This window comes from Bos grunniens, chromosome 21, assembly GCF_055505025.1.
Source record: "Bos grunniens cultivar Pamir isolate PY7600 chromosome 21, Bosgru_T2T1.0, whole genome shotgun sequence".
Classification (NCBI taxonomy): Eukaryota; Metazoa; Chordata; class Mammalia; order Artiodactyla; family Bovidae; genus Bos; species Bos grunniens.
The window spans coordinates 54,122,878-54,145,560 of record NC_141185.1 but is presented as its reverse complement, the minus strand read 5'-3'; the positions used below and the strand labels follow the sequence as shown (position 1 = coordinate 54,145,560).

General features: G+C 42.7%; 1 protein-coding gene and 1 long non-coding RNA gene across 33 annotated transcripts in view; one reads left to right on the top strand and one right to left on the bottom strand.

Annotated features, from left to right (window-relative positions):
- The window catches only part of AKAP13 (A-kinase anchoring protein 13), a 322,778-nt gene that overhangs the window by 45,177 nt on the left and 254,918 nt on the right, over window positions 1-22,683 (top strand). The gene's annotated exons all lie outside the window — the stretch shown is intronic.
- On the bottom strand, window positions 530-21,402 carry LOC147349742 (uncharacterized). 2 transcript variants are annotated; one of them, XR_015150114.1, is made up of 4 exons: window positions 21,291-21,402; window positions 16,887-16,966; window positions 1,080-1,140; window positions 530-640 (listed from the first exon to the last, which is right to left on the bottom strand). It is a non-coding gene; the product is annotated as an uncharacterized LOC147349742 (long non-coding RNA). The 2 variants fall into 2 exon arrangements; XR_015150113.1 differs by having other exon boundaries at window positions 21,286-21,396.

Below are 22,683 nucleotides of genomic sequence, written 5' to 3'. Positions count from 1 at the left end.
CAGAAATGTGCTGACACTTTCTCTTTAATTGTAGAGAGATGCTGTGTATGACTCAGTCTTTCCAATCAGGGGAGATAAGTGATATGTACGTTAGTGGCTATTGGTGGGTTTGTTTCTTAAAAGCAGTACGTTGTGTTTCACTGAACCAGCCTGTCTGATTTCCAGCTGTACAGCGTGTCTTGCAGCTCTTAGTCATTCCTGCACTTGGGCTTGAAGTGGGACTGTGGGCCTTGGCCGTGCTTCTGTTTTTCATCCTGTTTTAACATGTCTGACAGTCACTGTTGATCTGGCCGCCTCCATTCCTGTTCCTAATCATTATACGTAACAACTAGCATTTGAATACTTACTGTTTACCAGGCTTCGTGCTTGATGGCTTTACACTTCCTAGCTTAACATTCATAGTAATATTAACACCTGTGTGCATAGTACTGTTCGCCATATTTTGCTCATGAGAAAGTTTTGTGGATTTAAATGTTTGCCTTAGGTCATAGAGGTAACAATTAATGCAGATTCACATCTGTGCTGGGAACCCGGAGTTGGAACTTGGCTGTACCAGGACCACACTGGTCTTCATCTTCGGTATTCTTCTGCTCAAATTGCTAAGCATCAGTGCTCCTTCAGGAGCCGTCTCCTGGTGACACTAACAGGGAGAGATTACGGTCAGTGGTTAGTCAGCCTTTTTTTTTTAAATGATCACTGGGGATTGTGATTCCAGGGGGGATGGAATAGCCAGCCACAAGTGTATTACTTCCCAGACATTCACACTGATGGGGTCGAGGGTCACGCTTAGTCCAGGACAGTCACCATTAGAAAGTTGTGTAGAAGTACGTGCTCAGTCCCTCAGTCGCGTCCAGCTCTGCGACCCCATGGACTGCAACCCACCAGGCTCCTCTGTCCATGGCACATTCCAGGCAAGAATGCTGGAGCTGTTTGCCATTTCCTTCTCGTTTAGTAGAAGCATATTTGTTATAAATGTAGGAGTTGGGTGTATCAGTAAACTCTGCACTGCCACTGGTTATGCCATTGTAATGGTTAAGAACTCAGCTGGGGAGCTGAGCTGTTTTACATTCATATCTTACCTCTGCCAGTCCTGTGACCCCAGACAAACGATGCAACCTTTCCAGTCCTCGGTTTCCTTACCTGTGAAACAAGGGTATTACTAGTACCTTCCTCCAAAGAGAGATTTTGAGGATGAAATAAGATAGTATGAGTTACCCAGAGTATTTTGCAAATAGTAAGCTTCACATGAAAAGACTGATGCTGGGAGGGATTGGGGGCAGGAGGAGAAGGGGACGACAGAGGATGAGATGGCTGGATGGCATCACTGACTCGATGGACTTGAGTCTCAGTGAACTCTTGGAGTTGGTGACGGACAGGGAGGCCTGGCGTGCTGCGATTCATGGGGTCGCAAAGAGTCAGACATGACTGAGAGACTGAACTGAACTGAAGCTTCACATATTGCCTTCCTGTTGTGAGCCAATAGGAGATCATAGTATTGTAGTACTAAATTTAAATTATGTAAAAGCTCTGAGGTGGACATGATCGGGTTTGTCCTTTAGGGTTAAGCAGACTCATGTCTGTGGCCTTAAGGTCTTCTCTTTTACAGCCTTAAATAGTCATTTCAGGAATATAACAATTCCAAGTTCTAAAGTATTTTGAAACACTTTAGAGTGGCTTATGTTTAAAAATATTCTTGTTAATATGATAGTGAAGTAAATGGTGAGGAAAAGGATTACTAGGTTCTTTTAGTAGACTGGCTGTAGGATAGCTGAAACTCGAAAAAGATGAAGTAGAGCTGTTGTGTGTTCACTTGGAGGGCTGCAGGGAGGAGCGATGCCCAGTGACAGTTACTGACCAGAAGGAAGGGTTGATGGAATCGTGCCAGTTGTGGGGTTTGCTGTATGAAAAAGATGCCTTTAAAGTTAAAATGACTTTGAGAAATAGCATTTATCTAACCAAACTCTGTCTTCTCTGTAATATTTAAACACATCATACATTTTCAAAAGAAAGCCATTAAAGAAAACTGTCTTGCCATAAAAGGTGGGGATGGGAAACCGTTTACTTCTTAGCAAAGTCCTCTGAGCCGCGCAGAAATTCACTGTAGGATCTCCGACTTAATGATAACTTGCAAATGACTTAATTGGTGATTTTTTTGGTTTCAATTTCCATGTTTGAAATTATGAACATAGACTGTTTAAAACTGTTTAAGGAGCAGCATACTTATAGTATATATTGTGGTCAGTCCAGGGAGAAGGAAACGGAGAATGAAGTAGACAGCAGAGCGCTGGGAGCTGTTGGCTAACTCTTCTGTAGAGTGGTACGTATATTCATAGCCTTCATCAGATGAGAAAGTGACAGAGTGCAGTGTCACCCCCATCTTCAGGCTTTTTGTCAGTTAAAGGATAAACTTGTGTAGCATTTTTACAGTTGCAGGAAGAGTGACGATTTTGCTGGTTGTATCTGAATCAGCTGATGAGCTGGAACAGGACGATACCTAAGAATCTTTCCAGCTCTAGGATTTTTATGATTGTTTGTCATCATCTGATGGAAATAATGACTGAAATAGCTGAATACTTGAAAATTTCGAAAGTTCAATTGATAGACTTTTTTTTTTTTTTAAACTAATTCTGAATTTGGTTAAGAGGCAGTTTAGATCAGGAGCTCTTTCCAACTCTGTTTCTGGAATTCTGTGTTTTTGAGTATTGAATGTTGCATACCAGATTAGTTCTCTCTCTTTTCCTTTTCAGTAGACTATGTACTTTAGTTAAGAACAATAGAAAACAGCTTTACTTTTAGCTGTCTTAACTCATTCTAGCCTCCTTTCTAACTTAACCTAACTTCATAGTTTATTTTGGCTGCAAAATCCTGCCCACTTTTTATCTGTTGTAAAAATGTATTTTTCCTTCAATGAGGGGAAAAAATGCAAGCGAATGCATATTTATTTTGGATTATCTTTTCCTCCCATTATTTTCATAACCCCTTGCCATTGCCTCTGCCAGTTTTAAAAAAAATTGATTGAATTTGAGGGTAGCTGAAGCACTTTTTAATGTAGGAGTGGTTTGTGAAATGTGGGAGAATTCTAGCAAGTTCCCTCTCAAAGCATCATCCAGTAGCAGTTTACTGGTGATAGAGTACAGCTTACTAGTATCCCAGCTTACTATTCTGGAATAGTTCTAGGTTTTGAAAGAGTCTGCTAGAGTTTAAAAGACACTTGCTCCTTGAAAGGAAAGCTATGACAAAACTAGACAGTGTATTAAGAAGCAGAAACATCACTTTGCTGACAAAGGTCCATACAAAGCCGTGTTTTTTCTAGTAGTCATGTACGGATGTGCCAGTTGGTCTGTAAAGAAAGCTGAGTGCTGAAGAATTGATACTTTCAAACTGTGGTCCTGGAAAAGACTCCTAAGAATCCCTCGGACTGCAAGGGAATCAAACCAGTCAATCCTAAAGGAAATCAACCCTGAATTTTCATTGGAAGGACTGTTGCTGAAGCTCCAGTGCTTTGGCTGCATAATGCGAAGAGCCAACTCATTGCCGAAGATTCTGATGCTGGGAAAAGACAGAAGGCAAAAGGAGAAAGGGGTGACTGAGGATGAGATGGTTAGATGGCATCATCGACTCGGTGGGCATGAATTTGAGCAAACTCAAATTTTGACAGTGGAGGACAGAGTAGCCTGGTGGGCTACACTTGAGGGGTTTGAAAAGAGTTGGACATGACTTAGTGACTAAATAACAATAAGAACAACTAGAGTTTTACTTTAGTGTAGAAATCGGGAAAAATTTGACATCTGAAAAAGACCTAGGTGTATGTAAGCCTCATTATACAACTAGATTTTCGTTCAGTTTGTAAATTTGGACTTTATGAAGCTACTCTAAGGTGAAAAAGATGGTTTACAATCCTGCCAGTGTTGCCGCAGATTGATCTGTATAATGCAGAATCGTATTACTCCAGAACAGCAGAAAGCTATTGAGAGAGAGCTCTGGGAAGATTTCCAACAACTCTGCTTCTTATGCTTCAAAGATCTGCCATCATGTGCTGGTGGTGGCACTCTCTCCTCCCCCGCCACCTCCCAGTTATAGAAGTGGTGCATAGAATTTGGTCAGTATATGAAAGAGTTGTTAATCACCTAGGTAATGTTCCATTACCTAGAGATAGTTAAGATTTTGGTTTTCTTCTAGGCTTTTTCTTCCTTGTATGTGGTTTTAAAAAAAAAAAAAAATACTGTTGATCAGATTATATAAACTGTTTTCTGCCTTTTTTCATTTAATTGTGTGTTCCCATGTAATACAGTTTTGACTATTTTAAGGGATCACATAATTCTATTGCTTGGAGTTAACATATTTAACTAATTCTGTTAGTAAAAAAAAAAAAATCTTTTTTTTCCAAAGTAAGTTTTTCCTCAATTTGATCCTTATTTCCTTGTGCTACAGTAAAATTACCAAGTTAAACTTTGAGAGTTTTCAGGTTTCTTTATACACATCATAAAGTTGTATCTAAAATGCTTTGACTGCTTTATATTTCATACCTGTCATCTGAGTAAGGGAATATTTTGCCGCATCTTTGTCATCAACAGGTGCTTTTGTTTTTCTTTCTGTTTCTTGTTTTACAGGTGGAAAAAGGCAGTGAAGTTATACCTCTTTTAGAAATGCTGTGATTGCCTGGTCAGTTCATAAGCTCCTTGGCCTTCGTTTTGGTCTGAACCCAGTTCTGGGGACTTTATGATCATCCCTTCAATATCATTACCTAAGCTTGAGTGTGTGTGTTAGACCACATCTGGAGTGGGTTCAATAAAACCCTGCTCCCACTGAATAGTTAAGGGTCTCCCGCATTGGAGGCAGACGCGTTAACCTCTGAGCCACCAGGGAAGCCCTTGCATTCACATCACTGAATAGTTAAGCAAACATTTGCAAATTCTCCATGAAGGAAAAAGAACACCCAGCAGAGCTGTCCGTGTGGATGGTGTCCTGTGCTGATCCCTTGTATGGTTAGCAGTTGCTTTTGGAGAACCAGTTTGTGCATCCAGAAGAGCCAGTCCAGACTTCTCTGCCCGTCCCCTCATGTCTTTGCTTTTGACTGGAACTCAGAGGTTCGAAGCTAGTTGACAGGTTACATACAGACTTGCTTGTTCAACTTCAGCTCCGTATTTACTAGATCTATTTTTGTTTTATAGGTAAAACTCTGTATTTCAGTTTCTCTCCTTCTGGAATTTCGTCCCGTGTACTGAAATGCTTCACTTATTGTAACTGACTGTATTGTAAACTCACGATCCTACCCGGGGGGGACTTGACTTTGATACTGTGGAGAGCACTGGTGCAAAAATCTTCAACAAGCAGTTGTCTTAAGAATAAAAAGAGCAATTCTTCTAAATTCATTGGTAGAAATGGTCCCATCTGATATCAGATGGGTGAATCTTTTCTTAAATTCACTAGTTTTCAGTTACCTTTAGGTTGGTCAGGCGCACTCACAAAGATGTCAGTAGGGTGGCACATCAGAGTTCTCACACACTTTTCATTTGTCCTAGGAAAACTGCTTTCTCAGTCATGCACTTATTCTTCTCATATGCAGTTGGAAGAAGGTTACTTGCAACTCATTGGCCAGCCTCTAGCAAAGTAAATGATGGCTATTCAGAAGCCGAGGGTTAAGTTTAGGAATGGCTTAGTGTGGTGGAAATTGGAAAAAAAATTTTTTTTTTTAAACAGTGGTTTAAACAATGCAAGTTGATTTCACTAAAGGGACTGCAATAGCGGTTGTGAGAGCCAACAGTATGATAGCAGGAGGAACTGCAAAAACATACTTCAGTCTGAGCTCAGGCTCATGCCATTTGCAAGTCTGAACGTTCTGTTCAGGTCTTTATGTGGTTATGTTTTCACACATGTAAATCATCAGGAGTGGGTTGCTGGGGTAGGCTGTTTTGCAGAGTGGCTATACCGTCTGACGTTCCCACCAGCAGTACTAGAGGGTTTCATTTTCCCCCCACACTGTTGCCAACAGTTGTTCTTTTAAAGTAACAGCATTTACTCTAAATTTCATGTGATTGGTATATGGACTCTGTTAGTCGTTTTCATTGTAGCCGTCTGGTGGGTGTGTATTGGTAATGGTTATTGACGGTGAGCATTTTTCCCTGTACTCAGTTGCCATTTATTTTCTTTGATGAAGTACCAATTGACCATTAAAGTTTTTGTTAAGTTTTAAGAGTTCTTTGTATATTCTGGATACAAATCATATATTTGATTTGCAGATATTTATTCCTTCTCTGTGGCTTGTCTTTTCATTTTCTTACTGATGTCTTTGGGAGAGGAAAAGTTTTTAATTGTGAATAAGTCTAGCTTGTCACGTATTCTTTTATGCGTTCTGTACCTTTGACGTCATATGTAGGAGATCTTTGTTTTAGCCAGAATCATGAAGATTTTCTCCTCCTTTTCTTCCAGAAGTTTTACACTTTGACTCTGGCTTTTGCCTGTGATCCATTTTTGTGTGTGACGCAAGCTAAGGGTTTAAGTTCCCTTTTTTTTTTGCATGTGGATACTCACTCCTAGCGTCATTTGTTGAGAAGATTCTTAATAGCGGCTTTAAGCTGTGTTGCTGCCTCTCTGGGATTCACGAAGGAGTAGCAGCCTTCAAGGAGGGAGGCAGTTTGTCTTGAGTCTTGGCCTTGTTGTGAGGAGATCTTGTACCATAGTTTGCTTGATTCTGATTTTGTCTATTAAGACATCCACAGTCTTTGTAAGCAGTAGAGTTTTAGGCAGCTTGGCTTTAGTTAAGATGATGCTTGCTCTGTTATCCTCTAAGGGTGATTATGGAATCTTATTTTAACACACAATTTGGGTTGGATAAGCCTGGGATAGTACAAGCTAACTTGCACATTTGTTAAAACTAGTTCTAATAGGAGAGTGATGAAACCCTACTGAAAACATTTTTTCTTTTTCAAAACAGTTGTTTCTAACTGTGTAAGTGAAATAGCTTATTACAGAAACTTGGAAATTATCAAAGTATAAAGAAAAACATTTCTTTCCTCACCACTATCAACCTGGTTTTGGTACCGCCAGTTACTTTAAATTTCATGTGGTTGGTATATGGACCCTGTACAGCGTAGTTTTGGGCAGCAGTATTTTGGTCTCCTGATGAATTCAGGCCTGTCTTCTTGCATTTCTCCTGGGAAGTGAACAGATGAAGAACTAATGCTTGGTGAGAATCTGTTGTGAGCCAAGCCTTGTACCCCATAAAGCTCCATGAAGTATTAAAATTACATGATATGTTATTTAAAATATTATTAAATTTTAAACAATTCAGCTTTAAAAATTTATTCCCCCTCTCCGACTTCCTTACCTCCCCTTTGCTTTTTTAGTCTTGGGTTAAATTATTTGCCCAGTGTCTTTCAGTGAGTGTGATCAACCTGAATATCGGGGGGAAAGTGTGAGCATCATTCATTTAAAATAGTTAACCTGCATTTTCTTTCATGGTTGGAAAAGTTTTAAAAGCAAGAGGATGAAATAGTCCTTTTGTTCCTTTTCTTGTCCTGCTCATGTGGCCTCCCTTTTATTGTTGTCTGTCAGAATTAGAAGTTCCTGGTCTCCTTATGTCCTGCTCAAATTAAGGCTTCCACTCTCTCTGCCACTCCCTGCAGCTCCAAGAGCCTTAGTTCTAACTTTGGTATTTGTTAACTAAATAGAAAGATAAAGAAGAGAGCTAGGATTTTTAACAACGAAAATCTCTTGAATTGGATTGATTTCATCAGTAATTTTAGTTAGCATTAACTAATAACTAGATGTTGTCTACCAGGCAAGCCTCTCCATTTCTTCATCTCTAAAATGAATCAGGTACTCCCCATAGACTTTTCTAGCGTACGTTAGCTAGACTTTTGTGTTAGTGGAACCATGAAATTTAATACATTTCTGTTGATAGGGTTGGGAGTAATTGCCATAAGGATCAGTATTGAAAGAACCTCTGTCTTTTCCTGCGTGTGTGGGTGCTCAGTTGTGTCTGAGTCTCTCTGACCCCACCAGCCTCCTTTGTCCATGGGATTTCCCAGGCAAGAATGCTGGAGTGGGTTGCCATTTGCTCCTCCAGGGGCTCTTCTAGACCCTGGGTTTGTACCCACATCTCCTATGTCTCCTGCATTGGCAGACAGATTCTTTACCAGTGAGTCACCTGGGAAGCCCCTGTTTTCTCCATAGTATCCTTAATTCTCAAATCATCATACTATTTGCATTGGAGTTAATGGGTAAAAAGTGTCAATTCCAGTGTACTCTGTGTCGGATACTTGTAATCTTGGAGTCTCGTGTTTCTTCCTTCTTGTTTAGGAGGTATTTACGACTGACTGTCAAGGCCTTCTTGACAGCCAGAACTTCCCATTGACGCCCTCATTTTATCAGGTAGCATAGGTTACTCTAATCTTTTGCTTATGCTGTTGCCATAGTATCCTGTCTGGAAACAGAAAGGTGGTTGATAAGTTTGTACAGGAATCCAGATTTTTCCCCCTCATTGACATTTGCCAGCAGATATATTTTTTTTTCTCTCGTGATTCAGGCCAAGGCCTGGTGGTATAATTAGTGCTAAGGGCTGGGGGTGGGCTGGGGGGAGGTGGCATGTTTGGACTCTGGACAGTTAAAAGCAGAGTCTTTTTATTAACCCACTCTGTTAATCACTAAACTGTTTTGTTGGTGATTTAAGACTTTCTGCTTGAACCATCTGCTTGTCATAGGAATTACATTTATTCCTGACAAATGTTATGTTTGAGCTGAACAGATAGGACTAAGACTGGAGCATCTTCCTGCTTCTTGGTGTATCAGACTCATTAAAACAAAACAGAAAGCAACCAAAGACAGTGGGCTCCAGCCACTCTTAACATATTTAGACCAGTGAATCAGAGTGAACAGTGATAAAAGGTGGTTCTGGAGATGCGGAAGAGAAATTCTAAAGGAAATAAGCAGGGCTCTTATTCTAGTGCCAGTGAACCTCTGACTTGGTTGCAGGAGGCATCCACATGGGAATAGGAAGTTGTTGAGAGTAAAACCCTCAGTTTGCACTGATTGTTGTTTTTGGTCTTCACGTGTTCAGAAGAACTGGGGGAAAAAAGCTGTCAGTGGTTGACTGAAATACCACCAAGCTCAACAGTGTCTGTCTAGGATGTTGGAGGGGAAACGCGGAATCTGGTTCTACCTTTTTCAGAAGACACCGGCCTGTGTAGGCTTTGTGGAAAAGGTATTACAATTTAGGTACAATTTAGTGAGGTTAACACGGAATCCTGCAGCACGTCCTGGTGATGGGATTTTGTTCTGGGCGGGCTTCTGCGTTCCATTTTTGAACCTCTTCCTTTCCGGCCACGTTCTCTCCCAGCCCCTGTGCCCTGGAGTGTTCTGTTACCACAGAATAGTTAACTGTTCCTTTTTTTTTTTTTTTTTACAAAAAAATTAATGTCTTTTTTATTATTACTGTTTTGACATGCACACACTGCTATATTTATTCATTTGTGGTTAATTTATTTTTGGCTGTGCTAGGTTTTTGTCGCTGCGCACAGGCTTTCTCTAGTTGTGGCCAGCGGAGGCTACTCTCAAGTTGCAGAACAGAGGCTCTAGGGCGCCTGGGTTTCAGTACTTGAGGCACACGGGTTCAGTTGCTCCGTGGCATGTGTGACCTTTGGGACCAGGGATCGAACCTGTGTCCCTTCATTGGTAGGCTGGTTCTTATCCACCGGGCCACCAGGGAAGCCCTAGTTAAGTCTTCGTGTGGCACAATCATCAGTCATCAAAGGCAGAGCGTGTTTGCACAGCGTCCTGCATACTGTGTTCCCGTCTCACATCTTGCCTTCTCTTGCAGGATTTGAGACTTGAACTCTTCCCTACTTTTCCCTCACCTTCCACATGCTTTCTCAAATCTCTTGTCTTCTGATCTCTGATAAGTACTGGGAAATATCATCTGATCAAGACAGTTCTCTGGTATGAGCCTCTTTGAGGTTATTTACATTGTTTTAATTGGCTCAGACGGTAAAGCGCCTGCTTTACCATGCAATGCGGGAGACCTGGGTTCAATCCCTGGGTCGGGAAGATCCCCTGGAGAAAGGAAATGGCAACCCACTCCAGTATTCTTGCCTGGAAAACTCTATGGACAGAGGAGCCTGGTAGGCTACAGTCCATGGGGTGGCAAAGAGTCAGACACGACTGAGTGACTTCACTCACTCACGTTGTTTTAAAGATGTCGGATAGTTTTAATCAATACTCAGCATAGTTCGTGGACCTTGTTTTTGAAGTCCGCACAACACTGAAGAAAGTGGTAATAGCTTGGCACTTTACCATCTCTAAACCAACATTTCTAGAACTCACAGTGGAAGTTACGGGTTATAATGATACTCCTGAGAGTCAGCCTAGAGAAAACTTGATTGATATGTTCTTTTTTTGGAACAGAAATGTAAACTAATATATCTTAGAATTTTTAGTAATTGTTGATGCAGGAAATTTGTTATTGAAGGTAGTCTGTATCTTGAAACGTCATTAAATTCTGTTTTCCTGTCTGCTTGTCATATTATGAAGATAGTTTATATAGAAGTATAGTCTGTATAAATTCATGTAATTACATCTTCCTTTGGGCTCCCAGAGCACTGTAATTTACCTTAGACTGACTTGGGATGAGAGATACTAACTGTGGAAAAAGAGCCAGTTTATAATTAAATTAATAAAGGTACTAATGGGACAGAGCCAAAGAGTATTTACATTTGTCTTATTGTAAATGGCGCTACCTGATGTTTTTTTCTCTATGTATTTGGCTTCCTGCTGCTGCTAAGTCACTTTAGTCGTGTCCAACTCTGTGCGACCCCATAGACGGCAGCCCACCAGGCTCCCCCGTCCCTGGGGTTCTCCAGGCAAGACCACTGGAGTGGGTTGCCATTTCCTTCTCCAGTGCATGAAAGTGAAAAGTGAAAGTGAAGTCGCTCAGTCATATCTGACTCCCTGTGACCCCATGGACTGCAGCCCACCAGGCTCCTCCGTCCATGGGATTTTCCAGGCAAGAGTACTGGAGTGGGGTGCCATTGCCTTCTCCGTATTTGGCTTAGTTATAGAAATACCATGATTGATGTGCAGCCTAGAATTGCTAGAGTTGCAATGACAGCAGGATCTAAAGATCTTGATACAGTTTGGCGCTCTCAAATTTGACCTTACTGTGAAGAAAGCAAGGAATCCTTGGGAGGGTTTCATCAGAGAATTGCCACACAAATCGTAATCACATTGTGGAGAAGCTGAGCCTTGTGATAACTGGTGGTTATGCTTAGTGGTAGGGATTACAGTAGGGAAACTATATGGTCCAAGAGCTAGGGTTAGGATTTGGGTAGGAGGAACAGATACGGAGACAGTGTAAGCTCCAGTGCTTTGGCCACCTGAAGCAAAGGGCCAACTCATTGGAAAAGACCCTGAGGATGACAAAGATTGAAGGCAAAAGAAGAGGGCAGCAGAGGACGAGGCAGTGCTGAGATAGCGTCACCAACTCAGTGGACATGAGTTTGAGCAAACTCGGGGAGATAGTGGAGGACAGGGACTCCTGATGTGCTGCAGGCCACGGGGCTGCTAAGTCGGACACGACTTAGAGACTGAACAACAACAGCAGCAGAGGTAAAGCAGAGCTTGTTGAGAAACTGTAGGAGGTGAAGGAGAGGGAAATCAGAGCACGGGAGAACTTGAGGGGAGGCCATTAATGCGGGGGAAGGACTGAGTGAGAGTGTGGGAGATGGGTTGGTAGGGAGCGTTCATGGGGAATAGGATGTCTGGCAGGCTGTTGGCAGTTCGGAGGGTGTGGAGCTTTTAAGTTAGAGCTAGGGAGTCGATGTCAAGAGCACCGTGCGTGTGAGCGATGGTTGAAACTGAGGGAGTGGGGTGGGAAAAATATTTGTTGGCTGCGAGGGCTGTCTGGAGGTAGCGAGTTGTTGCCTTTTCTTCCTCCACCTTTTGCCCAGCCCTTCCTAAAGCGCTGGGCTCTGATGAGAATTCATCTTAAAATCCATCGTATCGTTAATCATTGTATAACTAGATGACAGAATAAATATTTGGGTTTCAGAATGTGCTCTGTGGAGGCAGTCCTGCCTGATGAATAAGAGCGTAAACTCTAGAGCCAGAATGCCTGGGCTGTCTACTTACTGGTGTGTGACCTTGGACAGTGTCTTCCACCTCTGTGGCTCCACTGCCTCTTTTGTAAAGCTGAGATAAAAATGATTATCACAAGGGTTAAATGGTTTCTTACGTTAAAGCCCTTATACCAGAGCTTGATATGTCATAAGCTCAAGCTGCCCTTAACTAGCTATTGTCATCATACACTTTGATATGTGTTCTAAATGGTTCCAGTGGTGATCGGTACATTCAGAGTCAGTAACTCACAGTTAAAGATTACTCTCCCCAGATCTTTTTCCCTTGCCAGTAACTTTAAAAACTAATGCGCAGAAATGGATTTGAATTTCTTTTCCTCTTTTCGCTTGCTGCGTTTTGGGCGAAGTTGGAGCAGCTCTTTGTCCCTCTTGGTTGTAGATGAGATAGGAAGTGTAGCCACAGCAATAGTAGATCTTGAGCCTGTTGCTTTCTTCTCCTCCCTCCTCATTCTGCTCTTTCTGTCTGTGTGGATGCTGCTGTCAGCCCCTACATGGGCTGTTTGGGCTTGAAGATGAGCTGCTGTTCATTGAACTTTGTACTTTTAATCCTCCAGTCAGCTGCTGGAATCACTAGAAATTTCAGAAGGAGGCCGGTTAAGTAAAAATAATATTTTGTGTTGGGCAGACTGGCCTTGGTAATGTGGGAGGTTGGGTGGGTGGTCAGGGTTTGAGTCCCACCTGGTTCTACTGTTGAACACGTTACCTTTTAGGGCCTTATTGTCCTTCTCTATAAGAGAAAAGGGACGGGGTCTTCATTATTAGCATTTCCATCGAGCTCTGATAATGTCATTCCTAGAAACAGGACTCAAAAGTTAAGTGTATCCTAGCAAGATGGCACCCCATTCCAGTACTCTTGCCTGGAAAATCCCATGGATGGAGGAGCCTAGTAGGCTGCAGTCCATGGGGTCGCTGAGGGTCGGACATGACTGAACGACTTCACTTTGCCTTTTCACTTTCATGCACTGGAGAAGGAAATGGCAACCCGCTCCAGTGTTCTTGTCTGGAGAACCCCAGGGACGGGGGAGCCTAGTGGGCTGCTGTCTGTGGGGTCGCACAGAGTCGGACACGACTGAAGCGACTTAGCAGCAGCAGCAAGAAATGTAGAAAATAAGAAAGCGGATGTAACAATGTTTAATGTTTTATCTTTTTATTAGCGGATGTCACCATAGCTTGATCGTCTGGTGCAGGAAAGAATCAGGTTTGGGGAAAGGCACACGTTCACAGCTTCGTGGTGTTTGAGGGGAACATGCTCAGTATTTTGGCATGTGCTTTTGAGAGGTGTACCTGAAATGTGGGATAGTTACTCAATGTTAGCTCAGTTTTCAAGGAGTTTTCATGAAGACTTTTTCTATTGTGTTGCTCAACTGGTATTTTTCAATATTGACTCAAATGGAGAAGTCACTTAAACAGTGCTCCTGGCAATATATACCATTAATCAGTTAATCAGCACCTGGGGATCCACTGTGTAACTGTCATAGAATCGAAAGTCTCGCCGGCGCGCATGAGTCTGTGATTCTCTCCTTACTCCTCTCAATAACTGGCATCACTGTCAGTCTGTGTCATGTGACACAGAAATCTAGAAATCATCCTTGATCCTCCCTTTTTCTTACTCCCTGTTTATATTACATTTATCAGCAGATCCTGTGTTTAGTATCCATGTATCTGTCATCTGCCCCCTTCTTTCCATCTTCGTCACTCTCCCTCTAGCGCTGGCTGTTCCTGCTTACCTGAATTACTGCACAGCATTCTAGCTGGAGTCTCTGTGTCCACTTCCTGCCTTCTTTCACGTCTTCCCATTACATAAGCAAGTGAGCCTTTTAAAATAAAAATCTAATCATGACCCTTACTTTTAAAATAGAGACCAAAGTAGTTGGCAGTAGGCCCTATATGGTCTGGCCTCTACACTCCTTTCCAGCCTCATTTCAACCCACTGAACGCTCTCCGAGGCTCATTTCACTTTTCTTGTTTGATCTCCTAACAGCTGTCAAGAAATTGAGCCAGATTACTATTGATAAAGGAGAAATTGTTGGTTATCCAACGTCACAGGTCTTTTTCTACATATGTTGACAAGGTAGGTTTCTTCTGTCTTCTCTCTGTTCCTTTGGGAGTTTTGATGTAAATTCTGGGTGTTTTTGAAGTAGAAGTGCGGGGTTCATTTAAACCCATATTAAATTTCATCTCAGTACATTTGGTCTCTCATGTATTTCTTGGTCCACCCTTTTAGTCTTTCAGGGTCTGTGGATCTTCAGTCTTAACTTTCAGTATATCAGTGTTCTTAATGAATCTCAGGTAGTCAGTATATTGGATCGTTTTATCATGAGCTATTTCAAGCCCTTGGTAAAAGTGTTCATCAGAATTGGACAGAGGCAGGGTAGGGAAGAGTTGCAGTTAACTCTAATAGAACCTTGTTCCTTGTAGTCATTCATTTGGTTATTCCTTTTGCTTTGTTGTTGAAACTGTTGTAGGGTTAGGATGGAAACAGTGGATTGTGGGGCACATTCTACCCCTCCTAAAATGTTTCCTCAAATTCCTGGAACATGCTATAGCCTGGAAGCATACCCTGTGGCTTCCGAAATACAGACAATATCATGTACCGGGAGATGGAGAATTTTAGTCACCGTTTGCTTATATCTGAGGCTGCCAGATTTCATTTTGTTCACAGCATTATCATGGGAGATTTGGGCAGGTGTTTTGTTGAAATTCAGACCCACTATCAATCCCTAGGATGAAAAAAATGATGCTAAAAAAAGCAGAAACCAAGCCACAAACTGTCTTGGGTGTCTTAATTGTGGCTATATGCTGGGTGTATTTCCCCAAGGCTTACAAAACATCCCTTTAACAATCTGTGTCTGATATTGAGATAAGATTCAATAGATTACAGTTTATGGAATCTGCTTTCTTACTGCAAACTGCCATTGTCTGTGTTTAATCTCCAATCTCTTTTATTCTTTTTTAAAAAAAATTTATTGGAGTATAGTCGAGTAAGTGTTGTTTCAGGTGTACACACAGAAATTCAGTGATACATATACATGTATTCACTCTTTTTCAGACTCTTTTCTCATGTGGATTATTACATCTCCTTTATTCTTGCATCTCCTTTATTTTAAATAGTCTTTCAGGACTTGGGAAGTCTCTCTTTCTAGCCTGGGACAAACTGCTCTAAGTCAGACACTTACAGTGTCTCCCTGTCTTGGGCTGTTAATTTTTGTCTTTGCTGTAAGTAATGAAGCCTGACGTTCATGCTTATGGGGAGAAAAGGAGGAAGTAAACTGGATAAGGAGCTCTTTTGTGTACCTCCTTTTGTACACCACCACCTTGAACAGTGGGTCTTAGATCTTCCATCCTTGTCTTGTTTCAAACATAGAAAACCTGAAGAGCCTTTTTGTAGTCCCAAGGCATTTTCCCAACCTTCAGGTCATTTTTGGAGTAAAGAATTTTAGGCTTTGTGCCTTTCTACTCTAAACAGTTGTAAGTTCACCCTTCTTGTTGTAAGCAAAAAATCAGAAGTGTTTGATTGTTCAGTCACTCGGCCATATACACTGAACATTTTAGTTAAACAGGCCTTTCTGCTTTGGGGAGGAGATGACAATTAATAAGGTGTTAGAGATGAAAGCTAATCCTGACCACTCCTCCTTCATCAGAATCCAAATAATCAGGACCGCGCTGCCTCAGAATCCGGGGGAGACTGCCTCATTTTCTGTTTTCTTCTTGCTCAGGTTGGCAGCTTTCTTCCCTACACTGAGTCTGTGGCTCATGTAAGACCACTGCTGTGAGCTCCTGTTGTAATCAATTCCCTCAGAGTTCCGTGAAGGTTCCAGCTCTGGGGAGATGCTCCTCAGTCCACACAATACTGTAATCTATAGTACCTACTGTGTGCCAGGCATTCTACGTAAATTTGCTTGCTTAATCCTCCAGGAATTCGAATTCTCCAGGTCAGAATACTGGAGTGGGTAGCCTTTCCCTTCTCCTGGGGAACTTCTCAACCCAGGGATCAAACTCAGGTCTCCCACGTTGCAGGTGGATTTTTTACCAGCTGAGCCACAAGGGAAGGCCAGGAATACTGGAGTGGGAAGCCTATCCCTTCTCCAGAGGATCTTCCCAACCCAGGAACTGAACCAGGGTCTGCTGCATTGCTGGCAGATTCTTTACCAATTGAGCTGTCAGGGAAGTCCAGTCCTCCCAACAGCTTTGTAAGAAATGTATGGCCCCCCTTTTATTGACTCAGGACTGGAAGCTTAGAGAGATTAAATGAGTTGCCCCAGACCTCATTGAAATAATCTGTTTGATTCTTGTGTGTTTCTATCAGTTTTTAAGAAACTGACTTACCTGAAATAGTAAGAGGCATACCTGGAGTTCTAACCTAGGTCTCTTTGACCTCCAGAGTAAGTGATTTTTCTTACTGCTGCTGGGGGCCTACTGCATGCGGTATGTTGCTTTGTAGGATGTGAGATGGAAGCGAACACATTCTTGGCCTCTGAAGACATTTTGAAGAATAATGGCAAGGGGAGCCATTAGGAGTTTTAGGGGAGGCTCTACCTTTCTTTTGGAGAAGGAAATGGCAACCCACTCCAGTGTTCTTGTCTGGAGAATCCCAGGGACGGGGATGCCTGGTGGGCTGCCGTCTATGGGGTCGCACAGACTTGGACACGACTGAAGCGACTTAGCAGTAGCAGCTACCTTTCTTTGGGAAGCAGTGGGCTGAATCTGTGCTAATGAGTGTGCGGAGTTGGATCCGTAGTTGACGCAGCTGGACGTTACCTGTCTCAGCACCGTGTTGTTGCAGCCGTCTGTCTGTCACCCTCTGCTTGGTCACGGCTCAGGCCTTGTCCACTGCTGACCTGCGGGGTGATAACAGAATGGTTGGCCTGTATTTTAGGCTCTTCCATTTACAATGTCTGTCTTCACATACAGAACCCCAGCCCCTGGTGGAGGGTGACTTTGATTTTTTACCTATGTTGCTAAATTGTCACGAATGCCCTGTTTGACTTTTCTAAGCCGAGGGGTCAAGAAAAGAGATTTGAATGTTTGCCAAATAGAAGTAGGTTAATGGACGAGGCCTCTGCCTTAAGCAGTTTTGAGGAAAATACTAACTTTTAAGTATTCCTTAAAAATAAATATCCCCTTTATTTTTGGTGATGCCCATTATGGAAATCTGGAATATGCAGAACGTATGGACTTATTATGGAAGTATTAGAATATGAAGTAGAAGAAATGAAAATTACCCATAATCGCACCTTCCAGGAATAATCACTGAACGTTTGAGTCTATTCCCTCTGTCCCTGCTATATGTCTGAGAAAGCTGCATTTCTATATTCCGATTTTTATCACTTTACATTATAAGGAATTCACACACTATTGAGTTCCTCATATGGTTTAAATAACCTTAATCATTTTCCTGATGTTAAATAGGTTATTCTAGATTTCTTTTGTCATGAAGAGTTGGACTTGACTGAAGTGGTAGAGCGCGCATGCACATGATTGTCATGAACTCCATTGTCAAGAGCTGTGACTTGTCTGTACTAAGGGTGCTGCGAAGCCAGCATGTCTAGTTAACTCGTGTATTACCCCCAAGTTACCACCTGCTCATCTGCTTTTTCCCTAAAAGCACCATCGTACCAGTTGTCAAGGTAAAAGTAAGTCTTCCTAGACTCCTGATTAGTCTTCACTACTAAGGATATCTGATCACTAAATTCTAGCTAGGCTGCCTTTCACAAAATCTGTTTTCTGCTTGCCATTCTTCTTGTTATATTTAAACTCACTAGTTTTTGCCAGGACAATTGCAGTAGTCTCTCAACTTCCTACTTAGAGACTATTACCTCTTCAAGGCTGTTTTCACATAATGGCTGGAATTTACACTTTGGCATACATATCACGCTCTTTTATTGCTTACAGGCTTTAATAGGGTTCTCATTGCCTGGAGAGTGAAGACTGAATTTCTTAATAGTCTAGAATTGTTTCTTCATATCTTTCTGATCTTACCTCCTGTCTGTCTCTCTTTCACACCCAAACATACCACGACACGTACTCAGTCAACAGACACTCATATAATCACAGTGCTTGTGTGAACTTTTAATACGCATACCATTTGCACATGCTGTTGGTCTGCTGGAGACTACACAGCTCCTCACATAGCTTGTTGTGGTTGTTTAGTTGCGAAGTTGTGTCCGACTCTTTTGTGACCCCATGGACTGTAACCCGCCAGGCTCCTCCCTCCATGGGATTCTCCAGGCAAGAATACTGAAGTGGGTTGCCATGCCCTCCTCCAGGGGATCTTCCCGACCCAGGGATCGAACCCACGTCTCCTGCATTGGCAGGCGAATTCTTTACCACTGAGCCACCAGGTTAAGCCCCTCAGCTTTACGTTTCTTATAGCATAGAGCTGAGTTCACTCGTGTCACTGTTCATGCACCGTGGCAGCCCATGCTGGCCAGAAGCATCTCTCTTGCTTCATGTTTACTGACTGAACCTTTTATGAGACTGCCTATGATAGACAGACTGATGGCCCCCCTGAGATGTCCACATCTTTTTCTGTCTGTGAATAAGTTACCTTACGTGGCAGAAAGGACACTGCAGATATGATTAAGGACCTTGAAGTGGGGAGAGTACTTTGAATTACCCAGGTGGGCCAGTCTAACCACAGGGGTCCTTAAAAGCATAGAACGTTTCCTGACTGTGGTGTGTGTGTGTTAGTCACTCACTCATGTCCGACTTTTCTTGACCCCATGGACTGCAGCCCTCCAGGCTCCTCTGTCCATGGAATTCTCCAGGCAAGAAAACTGGAGTGGGTTGCCATTTCCTTCTCCAGGGTGACTGGCGAGAGGGGGATTGAATAAGGGTCAGAGAAGTTCGATTTTGTTGACTTTGAAGGTGGAGGGAAAGGGCTGCAGCCGAGGGATACAGGCACCCTCTAGAAGCTGCAAAAAATGATGGGACAGATATTCCCCGAGACCCTTCAGAAGGGGGTGCAGTCCTGTCCTCGCGCCACTTTGGTCTGTAGCTGGGGAGAGCCATGTTACTGGATTTCTAGCCTACAGAACTGTAAAGTAAGACTTTCTGTTGTTGTTTTACATCACTAGGTTTGTGATAGTTTTCTCATGGAAGCATGAGAACTATCACCCATTGTGTCTTATTGTGCTATATGTCTGCTTTCATGTCTTTTTCACCAGGTTCAGCTCTGTGAGAGCAGGACTATGTTGATTTCACCTCTGTCCTCAGCATGTAGCACGAGTGCCAGCAGGCTGAGCACACAACTGGCTGGTACAGCGGCGGCGCTGCTCTGTCAGGCCTGCCTCTGGCGACCCCACAGTCTGGAGCCTGCCAGGCTGTCCGTGAATTCTCCAGGCCAGAATCCTGGAGTGGGTAGCCATTCCCTTCTCCGGGGGATCTTCCCAACCAGGGGATTGAACCTGGGTCTCCTGTACTGCAGGCAGATTCTTTACCGTCTGAGCCACCAGGGAAGCAGTACTTGTGGCCTTACATCTTCTAGGATTTTTGCCACATAAATTGCCCAGGCCACTTTTTGAGTTAATGTTTTCTCATTTTAAATAGTTTTTCTGTCTCCTTTTCCCTGTTAACTTACTTTTCTCCTGCTCCTGTTTTCTCCTCTAGCTCTCTCTTTTTTTTAATATTTGGTCAGGGGCAGGAGGGTGCACACAGTGTGGCCTGTGGAGTCTTAGTTGCCCAACCAGGGATCAAACCTGTGCCCCAGCAGTGGAGGCGCAGGTTCTTAACCACTGAGTCACTAGGGAAGTCCTTCTGTTCCTGTTTTCTTTAACTATGGTGGTTCCTTTCCTGTTTTTTTTTTTTTTTTTTTTTTTTGCTTCCAGTACAGTCTGTCTTACATCATTTGCAGGTGACAATTTAGAATAGCGTTGTCCCTTAGGAGAGATACTTGTATAGATAGTCTTAATCAGTCCTTCTTTACAGGTAATGTGTACTTCTTTCTCACAAATCTGAACGGAAATTTTACTTAAGTAATTTCTATAAATGAAACAATCACTGATTTTCCCACTCTTTTTGTTAAACTGCATTCCGTGTAAACCTAACATGAATTTCCGGTCCACTTAGCCTGTCATTTATCAACCATAAATTCTTGGTAAAATATAGGAACAGTATAAGGGTACTAGAGAGCAACCAACAGAGTGGATTCTGTAGGGCAGTTGACTTGTGGAAGCTTTCAGTCCGTGGGTGATTTCTCATTTTTAAGTTCATAGGAAAGCCCCAGTATTTATATTTTTGGCTTGTATCACCAGAAGGCACAGTTCAGAACAATCATAGCCATTGAACAGGAAGGAACAATTCAGGAGAGGAGAGAGCCCAAGAGGAGGTGCCCCAAATTCTATGTAGAAATTGTATTCAGACCCTGCCTGACCCCTGATCCGTGCATGAACAGGGCAGCCAAGCTAAGGCTTAAACTGTAGATGGGGGTTGCCATCCAAGAGGCAGAAGTTTGTCGTCTGAGTTCAATTAGCTCCCTGCTAAAACAAACAACAAAAACAGATTCTTTGGAGGAATTACATAATTCCAAGCCTCCGTAGTATCCAGGATATGTTCTAAAATTATTCAAAATGTGAAGTAACAGGAAAGTGACCCATTCTCCAAAGAAGTCTAATCAGTGGAGATTGATCCCAGTATGTCCCAAATCTTCGGTTGAGGGGAGGAGGGTTTTTAAGCAGCTGCTGTTACTATACTCAGTTATGTACAGGGAGATCTACTTGTAATGGAAAACTATGAAATCTCAAAACCAAAATAGAACATATGAAGAAAACCTGTCTGAAATAAAAACTTTACAAGATAAGTCTAACGAAAGAGGATAGACCAAAGAATCACCGAACTTTTAGATCAGCCGGAAGAATCCGAAGACCAGAGAGCTGAAAGATTGAAACGGAAATGAACAGAACCACTGAGCCCTGGGGCAGTTTTTAAAGGGCCTGTAATACGCGTGCAGTTGAAGTTCCAGAAAGAGAAGAGGAGGAGAATGGGACAGAGTTATTTGAGGGAATATGGATACCAGTATTGACTAAATTTAGTGAATTAACCAGAAATCATTACTGTTTGACATTGTTTATGAGAAGAAAGGGAAAGGGGATGATGGCCATAGAGCCCAGGAAGGATTGAGGTTGTCTCGCCCTCCTGTCTCCCGAATGTCGGGTCTTACCTCACCTGACTGATGTCATCCCTAGGGCGTTTGTTTCTGGGCCTTTCAGGTCTACACCGTCAGGAGATCAGGAGGTTAAGTTGCAGCCAGGACTGAACTGCAGAGTGGGACGATCGAGTGGTTTTTGAAACTCGCGACGGCTGCTTTCTTGGGGAGGTCTGCAGTGAACACTGGGTCCTTTTGTGCGTGCACTTTGCCTTTCTTCTTGGCTTTCCTTTCCTGCTGCCCTCTTGTTTCTGAGAAAAGAGCCCGATGCACGTGAGCTGGACTGGCTATGTCAAAGGCAGTGAGTCCTGTTGAGATCCCAGTCAGCTTTGGCAGAGTCCAGCCACGAGGGAGACCTTGGTCGGGTCTTTGCTTTCCTCTCCTAGATGCCGATGCTGGGGGCAGGGCTTGGACTCATTTGGTAATGAGTCAGTGTTAATGTGCCTCGACTGAAATGTGGAAGCCACAGTCCTGTAATTCTGACCTTAACCTTTAAAAAAAAAAAAAAGCCTGCTAGCATGCTCACATCCATCTAGTGTGCACTGGTGAGACCGTGCTGATTGTTCAAAGTTTGAAATACTGCCCCAAGCCCTTGTTCCCATCTTCCTTGCTCTGTCTGCCCATGGAAACCACGCTCCCCCTGAAGCTGTCCGCCGCTGACTCACCCACCTGTGACCCAGCAGCCGAAGGGGTCAAGTCTGGCACGAGGGCTAGGTGCCTCTGCTAGGCTTTATCAGACTAGTGAGTTCCTTGGCCATAAATTTCCCAACCTCGGCCTGTCTGTCCCTCTAGTTCCCATGTCCATCCATGTGAGTGCAGCAGTATGTGTCCTATATAGGCGTTGGAGATTTGGGGAGATAGTGTGGTCTAAGGATTAAAAAGGAGTTTTGGAGTCAGACTGACCCCAGAGTCTACCGGTTTTGTGCAGGATGTCTTTAGATACGTTCCTTGAACCCTGACGTCCATTTTCTTGTAGAATAGGGATAATACTCATCGAAGCTTAAAATAATCTGTATATGCTAATTAATTTAATTTAATTGATTTAAATAAGATAATATGGCAATAGGCTTCTTGGTTTCATCATAGCTGTTAGGTCATCTCTAATTTTGTACATTTTTGTGTAATTCTGTTTTATTAATTAATTTTACAGGAGGACTCTAAAACCGATAGTTTTTCTCATTCTTACCTATCTTTACAGAGAGCTGACTGATGATGTTCAGAGGTACAGTTGGGTTGCCCAAGAATATGCAGTGATTTTGGAGCCCAAGAAAGTAAAGTCTACCAATGTTTCCATTGGTTTCTCCATCTATTTGCCATGAAGTGATGGGACCGGGTGCCATGATCTTTGCTTTTTGGATGTTGAGTTTTTTTTAAGACAGCTTTTTCACTCTCCTCTTTTACCTTCATCAAAAG